At 39.4% G+C, this 26,940-nt stretch overlaps 1 long non-coding RNA gene across 4 annotated transcripts in view; it reads right to left on the bottom strand.

The window, feature by feature from the left end:
• Positions 1 to 15,818: 15,818 nt before the first annotated feature.
• Positions 15,819 to 26,940, bottom strand: part of LOC126512901 (uncharacterized) — a 74,685-nt gene continuing 63,563 nt past the window's right edge. For all 4 annotated transcript variants that reach the window (XR_007595181.1, XR_007595178.1, XR_007595180.1 and 1 more), the window contains one exon: positions 15,819 to 16,428. This is a non-coding gene — a long non-coding RNA (uncharacterized lncRNA). The remainder of the gene's footprint in view (positions 16,429 to 26,940) is intronic.

The raw sequence follows: 26,940 nt of genomic DNA, 5'->3' as shown, positions 1-26,940 counted from the left end.
AGGCGCTTCTAAACAGTGTTTACACTGAAACAACTCACAGAATTCAAGATGAAGTATCAAAGCAGACAATATCAATCACCAAGCAGGAGCTGGTCCATATCTGGGGAGAGGGATAGCATTTCCTTCTTATGTTTCTGCTGAGACATCAAAAACTAACCAAACTGAAGATGAAGCAGAATACAATAATGCCATTAGTCAATCAAAGAGATTCTCAGAAGAATAAAGGGGACCTGGAAAAAGAATTCCAAGGAGTTCCAAGTGCAAATGTGATGACACAGGTTCCAGAGAAGGTTGTCATGGCAAGAAGTGCCAAGCCATTCCGTTTCAAGACCGGCAGTCTCAGTCAACTACATCCAAACCTTGGCACTACAGCTACTCCGTGCCCTTGTGTTAGGTGAAACCTTACAAGATTTCTAAATTTAGAAGATCTCAGACATCTTAAAATGAAGAAATCATGCATCTGCCAAGCTAAAGAGACCTCATTTCATGAAATGAATAGTTAATCAGCACGCCTATCACTTGAGAAGTATCTCCACAGCCCAGCTCTGTCCATCTTCTCCAGATGTTACCTGACGACAGAGACACTTTTTCCTCTACTCGAGGCTTTTTGTCACTTATCCAGTCTTCCACTCACAGGGCTTACAACCGGATCATGGGTGTGTTAGATGGAAATTGCAGACCTTCAATGGGTGCCACGTCTTATCCTCAACATGACAATGTAAGACACAGCAATTCCACTTTCGACACAGCAATGGAAGCAAGTTCGGAGGAGATGACTGCCATGGATGCAGCTTCGTTGAGACGACAAATAATCAAGCTGAACAGACGTTTGCAACATTTAGAGGAGGAGAACAAGGAACGCACCAAAAGGGAAATGGTCATGTACTCAGTTACTGTAGCCTTCTGGCTGCTGAACACCTGGCTTTGGTTGCGCCGCTAGAGGTGACCTCAGTTCTCAAAACTAATGTCTTGTCATCTAGGAATATAGAGCTTGCAAACTTCTTTTTTGTTTCTGTCTTTGCTTTGCAATGCCATTTCTACAACCCATGCCTCCTGCTAATGAATTTCTTCCAGGAAGTAGGAAGGGAGCAGGCAATGGAGATATAGTCTGTCACTCAGCTGTATTTACTTGGGACCAGTTCTGTATTGATGGGATGTTAAGGAGGTCATCCAGTTCTTGTTTTGAAGGCAAGAATTTAGTCATGAAGCATACAGTTTAAGCAGTTTATTTAGCAAAGTTAAGCTAATCAAACACTCCAAAGAGTATAGAGTGGACTTCCTCAGAGTAGAACCCACCGAGCTCTATTTTGATAAAGGTGTCTATGAATATTTATGAGGCTGGTACACAATTGTAAACTAAGTAAGGAAATTAATTTTCCCTTCCAAATCATGATGGGCCAGATCTCTCTTCTATGGTAGTTTTCGAATGATCTTTCCAAACCCAGGGGTCAAAACTGCAATGCCAGTGATATATAATGACACCAGGTCTTTTGAGAATGCATATCCTACATTAGTGCACATGTGTGAAAGAACGTTTTGTTGCCTTTCTGGAGTGAGAACAACCTAACTGCAGCTTCAGGGATTCTTAACCACAAAAGCTTATCCTGATCATCAGGAGACACAGCCACCAAGACATAACTGGAGTTTTTCTCAGTTGCCCCATATCTAGCTTCTGGCCTACCCCCATATCAGTAATATCAATTGTAAGAACTCTTCCTGTGGGTTTTGTTAGGGAGATTTCGTTTTTTTTTAAGCACTTGCTTTTGTTTTGCCTCACCAATCTATACAACTGAGTGGGACAGAAAGTACAGAAACAAGATTCAGAAAAGCAGCTGTAAAAGAAAAACAATATTCTGACCTCTTTCTCAGACACTTTTAGTTTGAATGGTTTTCTTTTTTCTTTATTTTTCTTTTGTTTTTTTTTTGTTTTTGTTTTTCAAGACAGGATTTCTCTGTGTAACAGCCTTGGGTATCCTGAAACTAGCTCTGTAGACGAGGCTGGCCTCGAACTCACAGAAATCCACCTGCCTCTGCCTCCTGAGTGCTGGGATTAAGCGTGTGCACCACCCCGCCCAGTGAATTGCTCTTATTAAATATTCTTCCATCCAACTTTTCAATATTAGCACTTTTGAAATTCTGATCTGTTCTCAGGTTTAATTTGTCTTTGAGAAGGAAGGAAAAGAAAAGATAAATGAGATGCAACTAAGGAAAGCATACATCTAAATTGAATTATTTTTATTCAGAACATATAAAGATATATTCTTTTTCTTCTATTCTGCAGTATTAGCAACTAAACTCAAAGCTTTGTTCATGTCACACTGGTGCTTCCTGAGATGAATTCCTGGCTATTGGGTTTGAAGATTTTGTTTTGAAGTAGAGTATTGCTATGTAGCTCAGGATGGTCTTGAGCACTCAGTCTTTCTGCCTAAGTTCCCTAAGTAATAGAATCATAGGCATGGCACAGTTTTGTGGGACTAAGAATGAAGCCCAAGGCTCTATTCATGCTGTATCTCCAGTTCCTAAAGAACACAATGAGAAGGATAATTTAATTATAAATGAGAAAAAGATTTAGAGATATTCACTTTAAAATACACAATAATGAGAAATAAATAAATAATAGAAAATTGGTAACTTTACTCACTAGAGAAATATATCTTAAAATCACAGCAAATGGCTGAAAAGAAGGTTCAGCTATTAAGACTGCTTGTTGCTCTTACAGAGGACCGAAGTCCATGTCCAAGAACCCACATGATAGTCAATGACCGTATGTTACTCCAATTTCAGAGAATCCAATGTCTTCTCTGGTCTCAGTTGCCAGGGAACAAACATTGCACATAGACATATATGTAAGCAAACACCCACACATAAAATAAAAACAATAATCTTTTAAAGTGAAAGGATGCCATAACTACCCTTCCCCTATAAGCCAATTAATGACTACCAGCAATTGTCATTATAGTACCCTCATCCAGTAACTGATGGAAGCAGATGCAGAAATCCATGGCTAAACACTGGGCTGCGCTCTTGGAGTCCAGTCTTAGAGAGGGAGGAGTGATAATATGAGCAATGGGGTCAAGACCATGATGGGGAAACTCACAGAAACAGCTGACCTGAGCTAGTGGGAGCTCACTGACTCTGGGCTGACAGCTGGGGAAGCTGTATAAGACCGAACTAGGCCCTCTGAATGTAGGTGACAGTTATGTGGCTTGGGCAGATTGTGGGGCCACTGACTGTGGAACCATTATTTATCCCTAGTGCATGAGCTGCCTTTTTGAAGCCAGATCCCTATGGAGAGATACCTTGCTCAGCCTAGATAAAGGGAGAAAGGCCTTGGTCCTGCCTCAAGTGATGTGACAGACTTTGGTGACCCCTCATGGAAGGCCTTACCTTCTCTGAGGAATGGATGGGGGAAGCAGGGAAAGTGGAAGGAGGGGAGGGAGAGGGAACTGGAATTGATATGTAAAATGTAAAAAGATTGTTCTGGTAAAAAAAAATGACATCTTGAAATTTGCATGCAAATGGATAGAACTAGGAATCACTATCCTGAGTGAGGTAACCTAGACTCAGAAAGAAGAGCACGGTATGTACTTACTAATAAGAGGATATTAGACATAAAGCAAAGGATAATGAGCCTATAGTCCACAACCCCAGAGAAGCTAGATGACAAGGAGAACCCTACGAGAAACATACATAGTTTCCCCTGGGAAGGAGAAATAGATAAGATCTTTCCTGATTGGGAGGGTGGAATGGGTGTAGAAGGGAAGGCCCAAGGGGACAAGGAGAGAAGGGGAGAGGGGAGAACTTGAGGGAACAGGATGGTTGAGATGGGGAAATAACAGAGAGAGAGAGAGAGAGAGAGAGAGAGAGAGAGAGAGAGAGAGAGAGAGAGAGGAAAAGGTATCTTGATTGAGGGAGCCATTATGGGGATAGCAAAAAAAAAAAAAAAAAACCCTGGAACTAGAGAAATTCCAAGGAATCCACAAGGATGACCTCAGCTAAGACCCTAAGCAATAGTGGAGAGGGTGCCTGAACTGGCCTCACCCTGTAGTCAGATTGATGACTATCTTAAATATCACCATAGAAATTTCATCGAGCAAGCAATCAAATCAGATGCAGAGAACCATAGCATAGTGTAACAATCAAAGGGCCTGCTTGTTTGTTGGGGTTTTCTGTCCTGCCTGGTTCCCCACAGCTGGCAAGCCCCAAAGAAAATCACACAGAGATCTCTATAAGTTATAAAGCTGATTGGCCCATTAGCTCAGGCTACTTATTAGCTCTTGTAGCTTATATTAACCCATTATTCTGATCTATTTTAGCCATATGGCTCGTTACCTTTTTCAGCTGGCAGGTCACATCCTGCTTCCTCAGTAATCTGCGTAGGACTGGGGGGAATCAACTTCCTCCTTTCCAGAATTCTCCTGTTCTCATTGCATCATTTCTACTTCCTGTCTGGTTTTCCCACCTATACTTCATGCCTGGCCAATCAGCATTCTATTTAAAACATGATTCACAGATTACAGACAATTCCCCCGCACCACTTCCCCCTCTTTAAAAAAAAAAAAAGAAAAGAAAAATATTCTTAGTCCATTTTTGGGGAATGTGGGCATAGTATTCCAGGCTACTTCCAGCTGTTTGGGGGAACTGATAATCTTATGGGGACCCAAAGAAAATTTAGAGTTATGATCAAGTCCTGACTGAAGTATCCTGTGAGTCTTGATCATCTCAGGCAGCAGTATTGAACCTGTTCTGGATGAAGAACTCAGACATCTGGGCCATCTATTCCTGCTGGAGATTTCTAAGGTAGTCTTCCTGGATCAAAGCTGATTTTTCTTTTTTTTAAAATATTTATTTATTATGTATACAATAGTCTATCTATGTGTATGCCGAAGGCCAGAAGAGGGCACCAGACCTTATTGCAGATGGCTGTGAGCCACCATGTGGTTGCTGGGAATTGAACTCAGGACCTTTGGAAGAGCAGGCAATGCTCTTAACCACTGAGCCATCTCCCCAGCATAAATCCACAGCCTCTCATTTTCTGTGGAAACAAAAGCAAAATCTCTTCTCCAAATTAACATACCTTTTGACTTCAATTTTGAAGTCAAGGAATTTTCAAAATACCTATCTTAGATTAATTCTACAGCATTTATAAGCAAATATCTTTTTGTAGCTGTTGCTCCTTCCTCAGCATTCAAACAATTTAAAGAGAGCATAATAGCATACAGTATCAAGATTCTCTGTGCATTTTTCCTCTTTACGTGACTTTATTTTAACCTCTATTTCTTTTATTTTTACTTTTAACTTTTGGCTTTTTGAGACAGGTTCTCTGTGTATCTTTGTCCTGGAACTCACTCTGTAAACAGGCTATCCTTGAATTCAGAGATCTGTCTGTCTCTGCCTCCCAGGCAAATCCTACTGGTGTGTGCCACCATAACTGTCCTCTCTCTCTCTCTCTCTCTCTCTCTCTCTCTCTCTCTCTCTCTCAGAGAACTTTAACCTTTAGCCTGTATATATTTTTATCACACTGTAAACCATTTAGAGGTTTTCTTCCTCTTTGAATCTCCTCTCTTTATTGTATATCTCTCTTTTTCTGACCACATGGGTCTTTAATTTGTTAAGGAATATGGAGAAGTTTTTTTTTGCCACAACTCTATGGCATTTTAAGGTCCTTGCTAGCAAGCAAGCTGCAACAGTGTGTCCATAAACAACACTCAACATCTCCTATGGCATTTCAAGGTCCTTGCCAGGAAGCAAGCTGCAACAGTGTGTCCATGGCTCCATAGTCAGGACCGCCTGCTTGAAAGAGTCAGAGTTTTCCCTGGCAGGAAGGCCCAGAAAGCCAGCATTTGAAAACTGAGCAGCTTTTTTCCTTCTATGGCTGAAAACTGAAATGCTTTACTCTAGGCTTTACCTAGCTTTCTCAGGCTTTCTGTGGATGCAGTTATCCACATGGGCACCATTTGTAACATGAGGTGTCCTGCTAGTTGGGGTTTCTGTCCTGCCCAGTTCCCCACAACTGGCAAGCCCCAAACAAAAAAGCAGGCCCCTTCATTGTTATAGTGGAGTACTGGACTGAACTCCCAAAATTCAGTCAGAGAGGGAGGAATGAGAATACAAGCAAAAGTGTCAAGACCACTATGAGGATACTCACTGAAACAGCTTGCCTGAGCTAATGGGAGCTCAACAACTCCAGTCTGACAGTGATAGAACCAGCATAGGACCAAACTAGGCCCTCTAAATGTAGGTGACAGTTGTATGGCTGAGGCAGACTGTGGGAACACTGGTAATGAGACCAGGATTTAACCCTACTGCTTATATTGACATTCTGGATCCTATACCCTTTGGAGAGGTACCTTGCTCAGCCTAGATATAGTGAGGAGGGTCTTGGTCCTGCCTCAAAGCAATGTGTTAGACTTTGATGACTCCCCATGGGAAGCCATACTCCTCTCTGAGGAGTGGATGGGGCTGGAAAGGAAGTGGGAGTGGGAGGAGGGAAGGGAGTGGGAACTGGGATTGGTATGTAAAATGAAAAAGAGAGCTTCTAAAATAAATAAATTAAAAAAAATAAAAAAGTTGAACACACACACAAAAAAAGTAATCAGCTGGGGAGTGGTGGCACACACTTTTAATCCCAGCACTCGGCAGGCAGAGGTAGGCAGATCTCTGTGAGTTTAAGGCCAGCCTGGTTTACAAGAGCTAGTGCCAGGACAGGCTCCAAAGCTACAAAGAAAATCCCTGCTTCAAAAAAACAACAACAAAATGTAATTGTGAAAAACTACTTATGACCACTATTGTAACAAAAACCAAAAATGTTTCCCAATACCCAAGATCAGTATGAATGTAAACCAAATGAGCTGCTAAGTGTAGATGAGAACAGATAGTGGTACTGTCGTTCTGGAGAACCATTTAGTAGTTTCTTATACAAAATTCAAGAAGAGCTACCTGTTTATGATTTGCAGGCACTTTCCTAGAAGAAAAAGAAATATGTGTCTAAAGAGAATGAGTGCTCATAAAAGCTGTGTCATTGCTAAAATCTGAAAATAACCAAAATGTCTCCTGGAATGGGAAGAAATGAACCAGTTTGCTAGACCCATACGCACACTTCTAGTCAACAAGACAAATGAACAAATGGCAGACAAATATTACGTGACTGAATCTCAAAATACTATGTCAAATCAATGCAGTTCAATTTAAAAACCTACAGATTGCAAATGCACATCTATATAAAACATAGACCAGTGTGTCCTGTACATGTGTATGTATGCACTTGGGGAAGGGAGTAGTGGAAATGAACCTAAAAAAGCACAAGGGAGATGTCTAGGATGATAAAGTGCTTCATATCTAGATTGTGACATCAATCTATCAAATTCCTTCAAATCATATGCTTTAAATTGCTCTACTTTAATATATGCAAAGTATACATCAATGAAGTTGATTCTCTTAAAATCAATGTAACTCACCACATTAACAAAACAAAGGAGCCCCAAACCAGATGATTATATCAGTAATGCAGAAAAGCATTAATTAAAATTAACTATAGACTCATAGTAAAAAATTATCAGCCTCAGAAGAACAGTAAACTGCACTGGAAATCCTGTTTTACAAAGACCCTAGAGTAAACATGACACTGGAGAGATGCTGAAAGCTGTCCCTTGGAAATGGATGTAGATGTTTTCCACTTACTAGTCCATTTAGCATTGTAGTAGATATCCAAGCCAGTGTCATTAGGAAATAAAATAAATATGATTAAAATAGAAAAACTAGAACTTACAAATCTGTGCCTGTAGAAAACCTCTAGTTCATTTTTAAAAAGTAAGTTTATCAACATTAATACAAATTTAACTCCTCCTGTATTTTTATATACCAGGGAAATCCATTACAGAGTGAATTTTTCAGTAAATGCAATGTACAACATCATCACAAAACATCAAATATCTAAACTCTAATCTAAAGGATGAGATGTAGTAACTCTACACAGAAAACTTAAAGAGAGGGAGAGAGCAAGAGAGAGAAAGTTAAATACTACACCAATAGAAAGATCCCAGTTGTAGCACATCAGGGAATGCAGTAAAATCTGAATACCACTTTTCTCAAACATATCACTGAGATTCCAATTACAATCATAACTTTCTCATCAAAATTAAAAATGGAGTCCAAAATTTGTAAGAAATGCAAAAAGCCTAGAATATTCAAAGCAATATCAGAGAACATTGACTAAAGTAGCCATCAAAACTATAGTTCTGATGATAAATACAATATGGTATTGTCACAAGAATAGGAAAATAAAACAGGAAGACAGAATATCTATTGCAGAAATACAAATAAACAGTCAAAAACATTAGATTAATTATGAAAGGTGTTTTGCACAGCAGTGGGAAACATCTTTTCAATGATATTGGAAAAGAGTGTTGGATTAAATTTCTACATTAAATATAATGACTAACACCCAATTTAAAAAAATCAGTCTCAGGAATATCAAAGATTCAAAAAAATATAAAGCTTTTGAAGTAGAGAAAGATTTTAGGAAGGGCAAACAAAATTAGCATTTAGTATTAAAGGGCTGATTAATCTACATTAAAAGTGAAAATATTTAATTGTAGTGGTTCACTTACAGTTCAAACATTCAGTCCATTACCATCATGGTAGGACAAAGCAGTGTTCAGGGAGATATGGTGCTGAAGAAGTAGCTGAGACTTCTACATCTTGCAGGCAATGGGATGTTGTCTGTCACATTGGGTAGTATCTTGAGCATAGGAGACCTCAAAGCCCATCCCCACAGTGACACACACTTCCTCCAACAAGGCTACACCTATTTCAACATGGACACACCTCCTAATAATGCCACTCCCTATGAGATTATGAGGATAATTATGTTTAAATTATCACAAATAACAGAAGACTTGTATCCAAAGAATTTATAAAAAAAATTCCTGTGTAACAATTCTACCCAATGTAAAAAGTGATCAAGAGTTGAACAAATAAATCACCAAAGTGGATATTTAAATGACAAATACACATATTAAAAGTACTCAAATTATATATACCACCACATTTAGTAAAGTGCTACTACTAAAATGTTAAATATTAAAAATATTTTTAAGTGTTGATGAGAATGTGGAACAATAGGCACTCCCACCCACAGTCTGTAGGAGTGTGAAGTATAATGATCACCATGCAAAACTGTTTGGAATTATCTACTAAGGTTGACTTTGCCATAGCCCACCACCTAACAATTCTGTCTCCACATATAATCTAACACAAAGAGTGCATATGTACCATCAAGTTTTGATTGAAATATTTTTATCAAGGTTACTCAAAATAAAGCACACAACTGAAAACAGGAGCTTACTAACATGGGGTTGTAGATGTAACTCATTGGTAGAGAGTATGTGAGGACCAGTATTCTATCTACTGCACTGCCAAAAGGTAAACAGAAGTTAACTTATGGATTAAAATGGAGGCATGAAAATGAGGAAGCTATACCTATAATGGTTTAGATAAAATGATGCAGTTCACTGAGGGATAGCGGCAGACCATGAGGGGTGGCCAGGTCCTACCGCCCAAGGCCTCTGTGGGTCCAAGGAGGGTAGGAGGCAGTGGGTGAGAGACCTTGGCCAGTTGGTGGGGTAGCAGGTTCCATGAGGAGCCACAGCAGGTGGAAGATGGATAGGCATGCCATGCAGAGAGAGGGTTTGTGGTGCAGGAGAATTATCTGTATTCTGTCAATCATGTATTTTAATAAAACACTGATTGGCCAGGCAGGAAGTATAGGTGGGTCAACCAGACAGGAAGTAGAGGTGGGGCATGAGAACAGGAGAATGCTGGAAAGGAGGAAGCCTATTCCTCCCATCCCAGCCCAGACCACCGAAAGGCAAGATGTAACCTGTTCAACTGAGAAAGGTACTGAGCCATGTAGCTAACATAGATAAGAACAATGGGTTAATATAAGCTACAAGAGCTAATAAGAAGACTGAGCTAATGGGCCAATCAGTTTATAATTAATGCAGACTCTCTGTGTGATTTTCTTTGTGGCTTGCCTGCTATGGGGTACCGGGTGGGATGGAAACCCCAACAAGCAGGCCCCTCATTGTTACAGGTTTGGGTACAGTTTATTCAATGGGTTATGGAAGGAAAGGAAGGGGGAAGGAGGATGGGAAGAAGAGAGACAGACGGGGGTGAGAGGAGGAGGGAGAGGAGACGAGGCAGCAGCCACCTCTTCAAGAGAGAAAGAGAGAGAGAGAGAGAGAGAGAGAGAGAGAGAGAGAGAGAGAGAGAGAGAGAGAAAGAGACTGGCAGAGAGAGAGCTCACAGGCTGGAAGAGGAAGGAACATTTGCTTGCCTGGGCAAAAGCGGGGAGTGGGTGGGCTTGTCTCTTAAAGGGACAGGACAGACCATTACATTTCTATCTCTTTGTTTATAATAAAATGGCAGGAGGTTAGGCACCACAGGTTAAAGGAATTGTGATGGCTGATTCTCAAGACTGATTCCTGCTTATTTGTGAGCATCATCTTGGGGGGTGGAATCCTGAGAAAGCTGGGTGCTGGTCACATCCTGGGGTAGCTGGTCTCTTTACACCTGTCCAGGGTTTGTGGTATGGAAATGTCCAGTGTCTTTTAGGCCTGTTTAAGGTGGATCCTTCAATTCAGCTCCCTGGAACTCACAAGAATGTTTTGGGTTTGTGAAAACATAAGTTTTAAACAGCAGTATATTTATATCAGAATGACTGTGAGAGAGGAGCGGGGAGGAGGCTACAGCCACCTCTTGCAAAGAAGGACAGGGCAGAGAGAGAAAGCTTATAGGCTGGAAGAGGAAAGAAGATCCATTTGCCTTGGCAGAAGGGGTAGTGAGCAGGGCTTGTCTCTTAAAGACACAGGACAAGTCTGTAGCAGTTCATAACATTCCCATCTCTTTCTTATAATAAAATGTTATGGTTTAGATAAACACTGTGGTTCCTCCAAGGGGCGGCAGCAGCAGGCCATGAGGGACAGATGGGTCACACTGCCCAAAGCCTCTGTGGGTCCTGGGCAGGTGGGAAGCGGTGGGTGAGAGACCTCAACATATTGACAGGGCAGCTGGTGAGAGACAGAGATGGATAGGCATGCCATGCAGAGTGAGTATTTAGTGGGTTATGAAACTAAAGGGAAGGGGGGAGAGGGAGAGAAAGGGGGAAGAGGGAGAGAAGGAGAGAGGGAGGGAAAAAGAAGGAGAGAAAGAGAGGAAGGGAGAGAGAGAGATAGAGAGAGAGAAAGAAAGAAAGAAAAAGAAAGAAAGAAAGAAACAAACAAAGAAACAAAGAAACAAAAAAAGAAAGAAAGAAAGAGAAATGGGGAGGAGAGGAGAAGAGGCCTCAGCTACCTCTTCTGAAGGGGGGGGCATACAGAGAGCTCATAGGCTAGAAGATGAAGGAAGATCTGCTTGCCTCGGTGGAAGAGGGGAGTGGGTGGTATTTAGTCAAAAGTGAGATCCCAGCCCTCTAAGACCCCTAGAGTCTGGAATGTAATATTGAGTTAGACTCCAATTCCCAGCCTGCCAAGTGTTTGGACTCCAACTCCCAGCCTGACAAGCACTGACCCTTCCTTGAGAAGGGTCAGGACCACTCCCACGGGGCATTTAGACTTGCACCAGAAAAAGGAACATGTGATTTCAGGTTTGGGTAGGCTCCTCTCCCCACCATGCTGTCTCAGTACACCCAAGAGTGCCGCATTTATTAAATACGGGCATTTTAATTCAGACTAATCTGGTTTGATTGGAGTTCATTGTTGGCAGAGTGGCTTTTCTTACGATTAAACCAAACAGGTCGGACTTGTCTTTTAAAGGAACAGGACAGACCATTACAATACCTACAAACAATATGAATAAACCTCACAGATACTTTTAAATGAAAACTTTTTTATAGCAGTTAGTAATTAAACTCAGGGCATTGAGTATGGTAGGCACATGTTTTACCACTGATTTACCTTCACAACACTTCTTTATCTTTTTTCCACCCCTCTCTCTTTTCCTGTATTTATTTATTTGTAACAGTCTCATAAAGTTCAGTCTGATTATTAATAATCAAGAATGATCATCAATTTTTTTCTTCTCATTTTTATTGACATATACATATATATGATGAATTTTAATTGTTTATATCCCTCAATTCTCCCTTTATCCCTATCTCTCTCACTAAAACTTTTCTTCTCAACAAGTCCCCCTCCGACTTACATATCTTCTTTTTGTGTGACTTTAGCTAGAGTTGTTTGCCTGAGGTTATTTACTAGAGCATGGCCAACTAATCTCTAGCTACATCACTAAACAAAATGATACCCCTCCATGAACAACCATAAGTAGTCTCTCAGGGAGGGATGGAACATTTTGGGCCCTTTCCCATGCATGGTGAAATTTTGAAGGGTTCACAACAGCTACAATGAGTTTATGAATCTAATATCTATGCCATGTCTAGAAGACTGTGGTGAGTATACAGTAAATGGCTGGCAGATCTATTAGACTAATCCACGCGAAGTATATACGTACATGTCCACACAGAGAAACCTGTTCAGCAGAGCTGTGGGGACTTATCTTTTGGGAAAGTTACTGTTAAATTTGTTAAAACCCTGTGAAGTCATAATTCTTCCCTTCAAAATGGGATTCATTCCCAAAATATCCCAGCAGTATCACTTCTGTCCAGGCAAAAGAATGGCCTTCCATGAGGCCTTAGAGTGATAACATTCACTCTTTGTTTCAGCAGTCAAATCCACATAAACTCAATCCCTCACAATTATCTTTGCCAACAAATCATGTAGGAATTTCAAAAAAATAGGAAGACAGCATCTGGGTTTCAGGGACTTTTAATAACTTTATCTAGTGGTTTGGAATGTCAGGTATTTCCCCTTGGATGCTGGCCCCTCCTGGGTAGTGTCACCCCCTTCCTGGAGTGCTGCTTTATCTGGTTTTACCTGCCCATTTTGATTCTGAAATGCATATCATCATTGTCTTTGCCTATGGAATTTTTTAACCATATCTGTAAAAACTAAAAGCTTGGTGAAGATCACCCCCTTTTCTTCTTCTCTTTGCTTCTTTACCCAAAGGAATAAAGAACATGTAGAGGTAATGTACATGAGTTGATTTATTCTGTTTACCCTCAGATCCAATTAGCCAGGTTTTCACTTGCCATAGCAAATCTTAGCTGGACCTTGATGGGGTGCCGGGGCTGACACTCAAGGCCCTCAATAGAAGACATCTTTTTGCTGGACATTTCCTCAATCCTTTGGCTCTTACTTTCTCCCAACCCCTCTTCTGATATGTCCCTGAGCATTGCTGGGGAGCTACAGTTGTCTCACTTGAGGCTGAACACTCCAGCATCATTTATTTTCTGCACTTTAGCCAGAAACAACAGTATTATATTCCAACCTAGGGACAATGATGTCCCAAGCCTTGAGTTCTTAAACAAGGTTATAGATTCACCACTGTTGTACTAGGATCTACATCTTATCTGTTGTTATTGCAGCTTTCAGGTCTCATAGTTGAGTAATATTTACTCTTTCTTCTACCTCAGCAGCCTGCAAAACATCAGACCTTCAATTTCTGATCTGCCTGTCTCAATAACCTTAGTGCTGAGATTACAAGAGTGGGCTGCCATGCCTAGTTTTATGCATTTTGTTTTCTAAGATGGGGGACTCATGTCGCCAGTCTGGCCTTCATCTCCTGATCCTCTTATCTTCATCTCCTACCAGACCCAGTTTATACTTTCTTTTAGGGCTAAAGTTTATTTCAGTTGATGGGCATTGGGGTTATTTCTATCACTTGGCTATATTGTAAATGTTAACACACTGTTAATATGCATACTAGTATTTGACTTTGCTTTCAATTCTTTTAGGCATATACCTAGGAGTGGCAACTGGTTTTTGTTAAGAATCACCATTTTTGCAGTTGTACCATTTTAAGTTTTCACTAGCATTTTTTAATGTTTATATTTTGCAATATATTTTACTTATACATGTGTGTATCTCTCTACAGTTGTGCTTCTCACTTCTAGACAAAGCCACAAAACATTTGGTCTATTTTTTCCAGGGATCTCACAGAGACAAGGGGGGGGGAGAAGTTGGTGAAAAAGTGAGTCTGATCATTTGCACCCTTTAACCCTGTGTTTACTCATACCATTCTGATAAATGTGCCAAGTGTCTTGGGCTTTCATGACAGCGGCCGAGTGTCTACATTTAACTCTACTTTGCTACCTTCTCCTTGGAGCTGGCATCATATTGTAGACAGTACAAGCTCAATCTCACAGTACTACTTCAAATGCCAATTGCTTGTTGGCATTTACATTTGTCTGTTCACCTATCTATATATCAATAGTTCTAATATATCAATAGTTCCCAGAACACCTCATGCTGGGGAAATTGTGGTATAGCTCGCAGAAGTCAGGGAAGTTGACTTAACATTTCTCATTTATCCTAAGGGAACCAAGTAAGAAACAGCCCAACCAAAGTCATGTATGTGGTAACATGTGTTGGAAGATACCTGGCTTCCATTCCTTCCCAAGGACATGTGCTCAGTAGCACATCCACCAGAGGCTTTTTGAGCTTCAGAGTTGGAGGATGTCCCATTAAATTCATTAATCAGGCAATAATGAATGTCATCCCCACCCCCAATTCGTGTTGAAACTTGAGGTCAGAAGTGTAAAAGTAGTAAGACTTTAAGATTTCAGGGGATACTGGGGTAAAATAAGTGTGTTAACAAGTGAAAAAAACATGAACAGGGGATGGAGTTAGAAGAGTACCATGGTCAAAATATGTCCCCTTAAAAAATTCCTGTTGAGACTCAGTGTGAAATACTGAGGTAGGTCGGTAAGTAGGGTATTCAGAAGGTTGACTATGTCACAAGCACTGCATGCTTATGGACATTATAGATGGTTTTCTTTATGTGAAAATTGTGTTCAACTCTCTTGTATTTTTACCACATGAATAAACACCAAGAAGGTGGCTATCAGACAACAAATGTTGATGTCTTGGACTTATTCCCTGGAGTTGTTAAAAAAAATAGTCAAGTCTCAGGTGTTTTGTTATAGCCACATGAATGGACTAAGTGATAACTGAGCTGGGAGGAGATTGTAGTAATGGCTCAATGTACTTTGGAGGCATGGTTAGGATGCACACCTAATACTACAAATATAGAAAAAAAAGCATCACTTATTCAGTCAGAAGAACAGGGGGCATGAAGCTCCAACCCCCTATATCATGATGATTTGGCATCTAGCCACTTTCTAAGCTAACCAGGGCACCCCACTCCACCACCACTTATCAATTAGCATATAAAAGACTGACTTAGTGCTCTAGACTCTAGTGACCTTGGGTAGTCTTGTGTGAGGATAGCCAACTACAATAAAAGATGCTCCTAGCATCCCTATTATTCAGTAGAATACAAGGGCTTCAGACACTGTACATATGTCTGAATATGTATTTCTTGTTATATCACCATATTTGGCCATACTTAGAGCATCCATTCAGAATTGCTCTGTCACTTGGGAGAAGGAAATGAAACCTAGTGTATGAAACTCTTTCACATCTGTCTCTGCAGCCAACACTTTGTTTAGGGATAGGCAAACAACTTCACAGAATTTCAAAACACTCTCCTTTTGATAACTATCAAGATAGTTTTATAATTATGATTTTAATTAAATAAATTCATGCGGTAGAAGCCATTTATCACACTTAAAATGTTGTCAAATACCTGAATAAAGCCCCCCCTTAGAAGACCAGAGGCTTGGGAACACAATAGGGGATGGAATGAACTGGGATGTATGAAATATAACATCCCAAAGAACAGACAACACAATCTTTTATAAATTCTAAGTCATTAGCTTCATTTTTATTAAATTTAGCACAAGATGACAAAAACACATTATATTACCATCATTGGCAATTAGTTAATTACATAGACATTTATCTTTAAATCACTTTTACTCCTTTTCCATTTTTAAGCATATTAATGTAAAATACATGATTTCTTACTAAAAATCTCTAGTTTATATAACAATTAATAAATACCCCTTTAAAACTATTCCTCTAGTGAGAATTTTAGCTTCAATTTCTACTTTCTAAAAATATTCATAAGTGTAAATTTATTTACCAAAAGAGTAGCCAAATAACCCATATTATAAAACTTGTTTTTCTTCGAAGCAAGTTCCATTCTCTTCTTCCTCTCACCATGGAAAGTCATGCTTGAGCTCCTCAACTAAGCTCCTTCTCATTCCAACACAGTTGCTCTTCTGCTTTCAGAAGGGATGATCAGCAGTAGTGGACAGTCCAGTAAATTCTAGGCCGAGCTTTCAGGGAACTAATGACGGAGTGAGATGTTGAAACACATAAAATGTTCAAATTCTATTGAAACTGGAAAGTCCTTCATAAAAGTTTTGGGACAATGATGTAGGAAGAACAGAAGTAAACCAGGCTCCTGTGTAGATAGGAAAAAAAAAATGAGGAGAAATGGTGAGGTAGGGGAGCAGTGCGCTAAGGTGTTTTACTCTCTGTCAGCAATAACAAATAGAAAACATTTATGATAACACAGTCAGTCTTTAAAAGTTGAGGCAAGAAGAGGAAGGATGACATCACATCTTATCTTTGATCACTTCAGCTGACAAGGTTGATGAGACTATTTTGGATGAAATCACAATGAAACCATTAATTGCTAAGGTGATCAACTTCATGGAGGTCCTTTCGTCTATTCTTTTCAATGAGATAAGTCACACACTCATTTATGGCTCCTAGAAAAGTGACTCAGAAATATTAGAGATAAAATGTTGATAATGGAGAATCGCTTCCAGGTAGCCTGAAACCCAGCAGACAATGTAGCTGTTCCCTTATAAACACAGAAATCTACATTGTATGCCAGGTTCATGCCCCAGACCTGGATGTTCAACCTGCAAATCATTCAGATTATTTCAATGTAAATGACTGTTTTAACCAAGATGTTAACATTGATATCTGTCTTATTTACCACAAATAAAATAAAACAGAAGTAAAATTTACTGTGATTTACTTATAGGTGAAATTTCTTCAAATAATGCTATTGGCTGTCATTCATTATGTAATCTTTAACATGCCCTTTAAAGGTCAAAAGATATATGGAAGTACAGGCAGGGAGATAGAAGGATATAATGTTAGGTATATGATACACAGATAGCTGAATAGAAAAGTGTATCTTCATGGAGGATAAGGAGGAAAACACAGAGGCCTCACCAGTCATAAAACTCTTGAAATACAATGAATTTTCAGATAAATGAATTTTTCAGATAAAGCTATCATTTCATTAACCTTGTTCTGGGTATCATAACTGACGCTAAATGATGCCACCAGAGACCCAGTAGCCAGATGTAGCTGCTGATTACCAAAGACAGGATCTACACTGGTTACTGAGCCACAGAGAGCACCCTTTTGAGAGCTGGACAGTTTGTGGCCTTCTTAGAAGAAAATCTGTGGAAGAAAAGATGTCAGTTACAGAAATTAATAAATCAATACCAAGAGTTTTCAGTTGAATATTTTTCTTGGGTTGTAAAAATATGTAGCTCTTAACTACCTTTAGATTCACTTACTAAATGTCTAAAACATAAAATTATTAAAATGTAACCATTGCAATAATATTCAAAGTAGCACCTCATCTGTTTGTCATTTCCAAGCTGTTCTCCTACAAGAGAATACAGGTCTAAATTACTAGCTAGTTTCTTATTGATCCAGCCATTCATTTATCTTTCTAAAAAATACTTATTAGGACCCTTTTCTGTATTTTAGTCCAGGACCCGAAGATACAATATTGAAAAACAGATCGCTGACTCTTAGAACTGAGAATTAAAACAATAAGGGTAGAGAAAAACAAGAAAAGAATCCAGCACAAATGCAGCTAGTTCATAGAATAATAAATAGTTGAAATCAGTGGTACTGTTTCTAAGGTAGCTGAGCAGTGACTGACTGGAAGAGAGGCATACATACATATAGAGAAAGGGCCCTGGGGCAGTGTGTGTGTGTGTGTGTGTGTGTGTGTGTGTGAGAGAGAGAGAGAGACAGAGACAGAGACAGAAACAGAGACAGAGAGACAGAGACAGAGAGAAAGAGAAAGAAAGAAAGAGGCAAGTGTCTAAGGCATCAGGGCAGGAAACGATCCAATGATTTGAAGTAAGGCACTCTATCTCTGCTTTTGATCACAGGCAATCACTGTTTTCTACATTTAAGGTCATTATCAAATGTAAATATAAGCACATGCACCCTAGAGTCCTGCCTCTTTTTTTATTTTAATAATCTGCAGCATTCATTTAGAAAGATGTAGGAGGGTTCTCATCAGGAAGAAAGCTCTCAAAGGCTTACAACTTTCAAATAATGCAAGTTCAATGGACATGCAGCTGGACTACAGAATGATAGTCAAATACATGGACAACCCAAAACAGTGGCTTACTACAATACTGTTAATAGTAAGGAAACACAAGCAGCTTTCTGGAACCCACAGTGTACTTGGCTCTTTTTGGGAGGACAGCTAGGATTGACAAGGGAAGTAGGCTTTTGTTTGATTGCTTTTTCCCCTTTTAATAATTATAAACTAACTTTATCTATTAGTTGTATTTTAATACTCTTGTATTCTACAAAGGAGCACGCATGAGATAGGGGAAAAATGAGCACTTGCTCAGTTTTTGGCAGGCTCTTACCCTTACTATAATATAAAGCATTTATAGAGACACAAACACACATCTCATAACACTCTACAAGCGTTCCTAAATCACCTTTTATAGAAAAAGCTTCCAGAGCTTAGTTTGGTTAGTTCCAATGCCAAGGTTAAGCAGATGTTTATTTACACATCTTAGTCCATCTTAGCTACAATCTGTAGACCCAGAGAGGTTAGATATGGAGGAAAGGATGGGATGGGGGGGATGGGGAGGGAGTTATATGGATCTCCCTGGGAGGGGGAAACAATAGATTTTATGGGTGCAATGGGAGGATCAGGTGGTTGAGGGGAGGAAGGGTTGAGGGAGGGAATTTGGGTGGTCTAGAAACCTAGTGCAGTGGAAAGTTTCTAATGAATAATGGGGGAGAGTCCCAACTGGCTATATCACCAAATGAAGATTCCACTATTGGACTGGGTTACATCCAATTGAGGTGTTGGCCAAAGGGGTCCCATGGAAAACTCCAAAAAATCCAACCCGTTGCAAAGAATATAGGTTGTTCACCACAAACAGATAGAAAGGTCCATTGCTGAACACAAAACTCATACAACTCATTGAAGATGGAGAGGATCGAGCTGTTGCCTACATAGAACTCCAATACTCTGGTGTATACGACACAGAAAGATATTCTGCAGGCTATCAAAAGAGAAATCCAAACACTAACGCAGCCACAAAACCTTTGATCTACAATCTGTCCTGTGTGTAAAATACATGTTAGGGCAATGCTGCTACAAAGCTTGTGGAAATGAACATCAACGCCTGATTTGACTTAAGATCCATTCTAGGAGATGGAACCTGTGCCTAATACTGCTTGAGTGATCGAGAACCAGAGACTAGATAAGCCAGACTTAGGGTAAAACAAAATATTACTAGTCTGTTTTAAAGTACTGATAAAATGACTCAGTGATAATCTGCTATATTCAGGTATTCAGCCATGACAGAAGTTTTCTCCTACAGCAGACAGAAACTAATACAGAGACCAACAGCCAGACAGGGAGAGACCTCAGAACATACAGCTCTAATGGGTTGTCTCCAATAAATTCCTCCCTCCCCTCAGAGCTCAGGGAACCTCATGGGAGAGGAGGCAGGAAGAGTGTAAGGGCCAGAGAGGATGGAGGACACCAGGAAAACAAGGCCCTTTAAATCAACTGAGCAAAGATTACAGTAAGCACAGGGCTCAGTACTAGGTAGGTCCTCTGCATATATATTATATCTTTCAGTTTAGTATTTTTAAGGGACTCTTGAATGTGTGAATGAGTGGGTTTCTGATTCATTTGCTTTCCTTTGGGGCTCTTTTTATTCTGTTGGTTTGCCTTGTCCAACTTTGATGTGATGGTTTTTGTTTTATTTATTTTGTCAAGCTTGGTCATTATCTTTTAGAAGCCTGTTTTTTTTTTTTTCTAATGGGAGACAGAAAGAGTGAGTCTGAATGAAAGGGGATGTGGGGAGGAACTGGGAGACAGATGGATAGATAACTAATTAGAATATATTGTATGAAAAAATAATCTGTTTTCAATTAAAGGAAAAAATTGGAGGGGAGAGCATGGAGGTGTATCTATTACTATCTAACAATAAAATTATTCAAAATGTAATTAGTCCTATTGTGCTTAAAATTTCAAACAAAGGATGGTAAATTTTTTTTCCTTTAAATTCATACAGGCAATGCACGATAAACTATAAATAAAACTACTCAAGTTTATTTCATGAGTAACTAACCACTAACAAATGTAAAAGTGAACAGAGTGTAGAATTTTATGTAACAGTACATTTTAAAAGTTCATAAAATTCAAAGAGAATAAACATTATTAAACTACAAAGTCAAGTTACATAACATTATTACCTAATAATTAAACCCCGTATGAGAAAAAACTGTAATCAAGGGATCCACCGCCTGAATCCAACTCACACCACAAAGAGACAAAACACAAACAATTAATACACAAAAGTCTCCATTCTGGCTGAAGACCATTAGTTTGTGGTGGGAAAAGAGAATTTAAATGGAGACAAAGACTCACAGAAAGCCTGTTTGGAACCCTATTACTTGCAGTTACCCTAGCATTTGAAAAGCCTACACTCCACAATTAAACAGGAGCAACCTACAAGCTGAACTAAAGGCGAAGTTGCCAGATAGAACACTAACTACACTTCCAAAGTTTCCCTAGAAATGAAACAAATACTGCTTGGAGGGTCATTCAACTAAAACGAGAATAGAATCACTCAACCTCTTTTGAAAGTTTCTTTCCTCAGGCAATTCTATTTTGCCTTCAAAAAGTGTCTCCAACTTTAGAAATGACAGCTCTGGGAAGAAATTTTGATCCTGAAGACTATATGGAAAATAAGTGCAGAAGGACCAGCTACTAGCACAGCACTGGCAGAATGAGACTTTGAAAGTGTTCAAAGGACTTTTTAAAACTTAAAAAAGAGCTTCTAAACACTTTTTAGTTCTGTGATTTTTCTAATCCTAGTAGGTTTGTCCCACATATCTGTGTCCAGAAGCCACCTTAGTGGCATGTCACATGTAGCATATGTGCTTCCAGCCTTCCATTAACTAAAGAATGCAGTCAATTTCTGTCCTGAACACATTGATGGCCCTGAAAGAGAAGTCAGTCCAGTCGTTAATTTAAAAGTGAATAAAAATGTCTCTCACTAGATGGGCTTTATATTAAATGTTCTTTAAAAAATAGACATATACAAGGTGAAGGGGGACAGACAAAGGGACAGAGAGGGAGAGAAACAAACTTGATTATGGGTGATTAGAATTATGACATTCCATATGTTTACATATATTCACACTCATCAACTGCCCACATGGAATGTGCTACTCTGTCATACTTTAATAAAGCTGTTTAAGAAAACCCACGTGCCTCTCCAATGGTAAAGAACAAAAAGTCTATTTAACCCTGAGTATAGACTAGTATAGCAATGCATTCACATACACACAGTGTGCCACAGGGCTAAATTATTCTGGAGGAGAAATCAACCTTTTAAATACAGGTGTCTAATTAAAGTACATTCCTGTGAACTTAGATTCTTTCTGCATTACGATAGAGCCCTTGACTGAGGCTATCACCATAAGCAGGCACGTGGTGGAAGCCCGTCTCACTACGGCATACCTGAGGTCCTGTGACTACATTGACCAAAAACATTTATACCAGCTGATGGTCACTTGATCCTCACATCTCTCTATTTAGTAAACTGTTCTACAAGTTTGAGGTAAACATTTTCTGGGACATTCCTGCTCAAGACACTTTAAAAAAGACAATCTCTGCCAAATAATTCTAGCCTGAACAGGCCTGGGAAGGGCTGGGTTGGCACAAGATCCGAAACACGATTCTAAGGGTGAAACCTCTTCCAGCTAATAAAGACAGACTCAGACTAGTTCTTAAAAATAATTCTTAGCAATTAGATACATGCCTTTAATCCTTATGAGTAGAAAAAAATCAAGTTTTTAAACAATTACAGGATGAAAACATAGGTGGGTTTTTCTCACTAAATACACTGAAAGAAAAAAATCATAGCTGTTACTTAAGTGACACAGTTTTTTGTGTGTGGATAAATTCCAGAAATTAATTGTCTTAAATCCATTTTCTTCACTCTCTCCAATCTGGAGAAAACATCTATGGCATTTTCTAGAAACAATGTTAGCAATGTGTAAGGCAGTGTAGGATTCCTGTCCTTAAAAGGGGAAATAAAATTATTTGCATCCCATTAATGATAAGAAAATAAAGACATGAAATAACCGCTTTCTGAACCTTTAAATAGAAAGAATAAACAAGCAAACCAGTCAGTTCCTCAAAAAATAAATACCTTGTACTTTGTTTAATTTATGAAAATATCTAACATCATAGGCTGTGGGCCTCATTTATATTAACCATCAAGCCTGTTTTTGCCATTGTTCAACTTTTACATCATCCAGTATTTCCCATGGTGCTGAATTTTTAGTGCTTCTTGTAACAAGTTCTACTCAGTTCTACGAGCTAAAAGAGAAGCAAGTGGTAGGCCCTCTGTGTGCTGGTTGTCCAGCTCCACCTGCCCAGCACTAGGCCTCCTCATAAATGGGAAGAAGGATGCTTCTTTAGGGCTTGCTCACTGATAGGTCTGTGCTGCTCAGAAACAAAGTCACACTGCTCTGACACTAGTTGTTTAGAAATGTGGCTCCCTTTGAGAACACAGGTGCTTTTAGGTAGTAATCAAGTCTCACTCTTTTCCAAGCCCCTAGATGCCAGAAGCATTTTGTAAACATTTTTCACCAAAGTCAATCAGGCCAGTCAACTATAAAATGTCTATAATAATAGCACACTTCAAAGAAACCACACACAGAAAACCCTGAAACCCCATGGATGAACATCTCCATTCGGGATAGCACCTATGTATGTCTTTGTACACTTAAGAGCACTGAAGGGTCCTAGGGTCAGGCAGGGAGAGCTATTAGAAAGCCTCTTAACCTTCACTACAGCCCTTAGCACAACCATGGAAGCCTACCAAAAGTCAAGCCACACTATATGCACCAACAACTAGGGTTCTGTGGTTTTTTTAAAATCTAAGTCTATACAAATGGCTCCTACCATAAAGGAAAAGAAGGAAAAATGAGCTACCTGATGGAATGTGAAGATTTGGAAGCACCAAGTCAGATAATCTGAAAAGGGTAAAAAGCTAAATTTGCATCACCATACACGCAGACCCTATTTGATAAGCTGTCAGCTACAACATGCAATGCTCAGCGAAGAGGAAAAGGGAAGAAAATGTGAATTCTAGTGTAACAAGGAGAAAATAAAAAAGGTAAGTGAGACTTCAAGGAGTAGTCGTTTATAAACTGTAGGGAATGTGAGACAGACAGGAGTACATACTCCGAACTTACGATCAAGTATTTGCTGCCAAACTGGTTGAGGCTGGTTGTTACACAGTGAAAATGAATCCATTTCTTCAACTGGTCAGAAGAGCAAGTATTTTGTTGGAAGCAGCTCAGTACAAACCAAGGACCTTGCCACATCTTGCAACAGCATTCTTCTTCTGCCCTCAATTTAGTTGTAGAAGCGGGATTGTGCCCCTGCTGATAGGGGAAGGGTTTTCATAGCATATGGCCAGTTCTATAGAACACAAACAAGCACTTAGAGAAAACCACCAAGCCAGTTAAAACTCAAAAGTCAAAATTAAGATTAAGAAAAGCAAAAAAGTCCAAATTAAGACTAAGAAAAGTAGGGCTGGTAAGATAGTTAAGTCTGGAAAGTACCTTACCATAAAAGAATGAGGACTTGGATTTTGTTCATAGCACCAAAGTTTGAAAAACAAGCCAACAGCAGCAAGGAAAAAGCATATGCTGGGGTTCAGCTGTAATCATAGCAATGGAGAGAGACAAAGACAGGTGGACTCCTTGGGCTTGCTGACTAGTCAGCCTCCTCTGCTTGATGAGGTCCAACAAAAGAAGCTGCCTTAAAACAAGACGGATAGCATTCAAGGACAACACTGGTGGCTGACCTTTGGCCTGTGCACCATATGAGATGAAACATTAGAGGAAGCAAGGACGAAGGGAGGGAGGAAGAGAGAAATCTGTTTTCAGTTGAAAATCACCTATTTTTATGTTACACAATATGCAAGATAACAAGTAAGGCAGACACTAAAAAGGATCACTACTAGTGACAAAGTGCAAGGAGAAGGGATGACAGCGCAGTAAAACCAGAAACACGGCTAAGGGAAGCCAGGTCTCCTGACACTCCTCAGTGGGGTCATCCGCTTCCTGAATGGCTGGAAAGAGGAGTGACTTTGATCAGTTTAATGAAAAATTTTAGAGTCTGGAGACCACAAAAAAAGGAAGATTATTTCTAAGCCTAGGGGAAGACAAGAGATAAAGGAAGGAAGTCTTTCTTCCTGTGCAGAGGAACAGTAGCCGACTTCATTACTAGGTTGAAAGGGGAAATAACACGAATAAAATTGCTGTTTATATTGATGGTAAGTAACACAGGGGAAATCTGGTTCCTCTTTCTATGGGGGGAAAAAGAGGTCAGGAGAGGTATGCCTTGAAAGGATTAGCTAAAAGTAAAGCTGGATGCGACTGTTAAAGTGCCCTAGGAACACAACTATCAGGTAAAAAAGAAGGGTAAGAGGGCTGGGATGTAACTCTGCAGCAGTGTCCACCTATCATGTGTGAGGCCCTGACTTGTAGGCCCAGGTGCTCCCTCTTCCTGAAAAGGCTCTGCATTCTCCTGAGCCCCTGGCTCCAAGCCTATATAACCTCATATCCTATCAAGACTGTTTCAGATTCTCATGGGAAATTACAATTTGCTTTCTGACATGATCTCTTTTGTAAGCCCTACTCTGATGATAAAATGCTGTAATTTGGGGAACGAAGTAGGAGGAAAAACTCCAAACATGGTCATTCTTTTACTTTCCCATCCTAACAGTGGTAGTGCATACAGGGAAATCCCAGATAAACTGGAGAGACCTGTCATGCCCGTCACCACATTTCTTCCAGAGCTGTCCCTAAGAAACTGGCAGGGACCAGAATCATTAGTGATAAAAGAGCTGTAGCAGACTTGACCAAAATGAAACAAAGCAATAGACTTCTCCTTGACTGAGTTTCATATCTAGACAGAACCTAACATTCTTTGTTCACCTTTATTACTGTAGCCCCTAATGCATTTAAAGCCAAAATTCAGCTAAATGAGTTCTCCAACCATGAACACAACACTCCAGAAACAAGAAGTCTCAAGATGCAGTAAGAAAGTAAGTTGTGTTTTGTTTCCAACAGGTGAATGGGAAATCAACAGAAAGCCCTTAGGAAAACTGTCATTTTATCAATATGTCAAACAAGTTACAAAACAATGTGTCTACTAGAGCCCTCAACCAGGACACAAGCCACATAAACAACAATAACAACAACAACAAAAAAAAGAAAAAACAACTCCACCGTTCTTTGACTCTATTACAAATAAGAATTGCACACCATTTTTCTACAAATATAAAGGCACTGAGAAACCTAGAAGGCAAGCACCCTACTTGATGCTGTTTCTCTCAGTTTCTTAAACTTACTTGCCCACAGAACTCTCCTCATGTCTCCTCAAAAAATGTTTGCTTAAGTACCATCTCCCAGAAAGCTTATTCCTTAGAGCTTATCACATATGCTGGTGACAAGTGTGGATGGCAAATTATGTAAGGAGTATTCTGGAGGCAATTTCCTCAAAACCACAAGTGGGAAAATGTATGAGACAATGAAGGGCATTTAAAGTGACAGGTACCTGGAAAATAAATATGCTATCAACATAACCCAGATGCAAAAAGATACCAGGCATGGCCCAATCTTCCAGGGAAAAAAAACTTCAATAGCACCTGCCTTTACCTATGGTTTTGTGGATCACTTGAAACCAATTATTTATTATTTAGTGTCCTTGTAGGAAGAATTGAAAATGAGCTGAGAGTCTTGACCAGCTGTTCAAATAGTATGTAGTTTTCATTTACATTTTTCCTAATTACTAATGATGCTAAACACCCTTGTGCACTTATCTATGCAATATAGGCATCTTCTTTAGAGAGATGTCTGTTGAGATCCTTTGTCCATGTTTTAATTTTGTTGGCTTCTTATTATTGAAAAGGTTATCAGGTTTCACAAGTGGTTGAAGCAAACTCAGATTTTACAGAACTTATAGTCCACAAGTAAATAAAAATTCCCATGATATTTTCTAAAGCCCATGTTCTATTTATGATAAACCTGAAACTCTTTCACGGCTTGAAAAGAACTTAACTATTTACATGACCTAACTATTTATATGACTTAACTATTTACATGACTACTGCTATAATGATCAGAGCTTAATTAGTGAATGAAGTAACCCTATATACTACATGGTAGCCCCCAAAACCTCTTTGTTACTCCTTAGAAAATTGCCAGTTTTCATCCATAAGTCACATTTCATTCAAATCTTTGAACTATGTACACGAATCCTAATGATTCTATTTTACAAAATAATTTCTTCTATTCAAACTCAGGCCCATATTCAAAAGTAAATAAGGTTAAAACCAAGTTACATTGTTTGTGCAAATGGTGGCAGATGAGCATGTGACATGCAAACAAGAACATGAATTCCCAGTGGAGATTCGTTAACAACAGCTAAATGGGAGGGCAGTTCTAGGCATTGCTGAGAGAAAACAGTCCTGGTTCTGTTGTGTGGCACCACCAGGTTGTCGCTCAATTGTTACAGTTGATGTGGGTTTCCTTTTAGATGCCTGGAAAATGACTCTGCTGACCACATCCACATTCTGAAATA

Source organism: Alexandromys fortis, unplaced genomic scaffold (assembly GCF_014885135.2).
Source record: "Alexandromys fortis isolate MF-2015 unplaced genomic scaffold, M_Fortis_MF-2015_v1.1 scaffold_83, whole genome shotgun sequence".
Lineage (NCBI taxonomy): Eukaryota > Metazoa > Chordata > Mammalia > Rodentia > Cricetidae > Alexandromys > Alexandromys fortis.
This window is presented reverse-complemented; position numbering and strand designations above follow the sequence as displayed.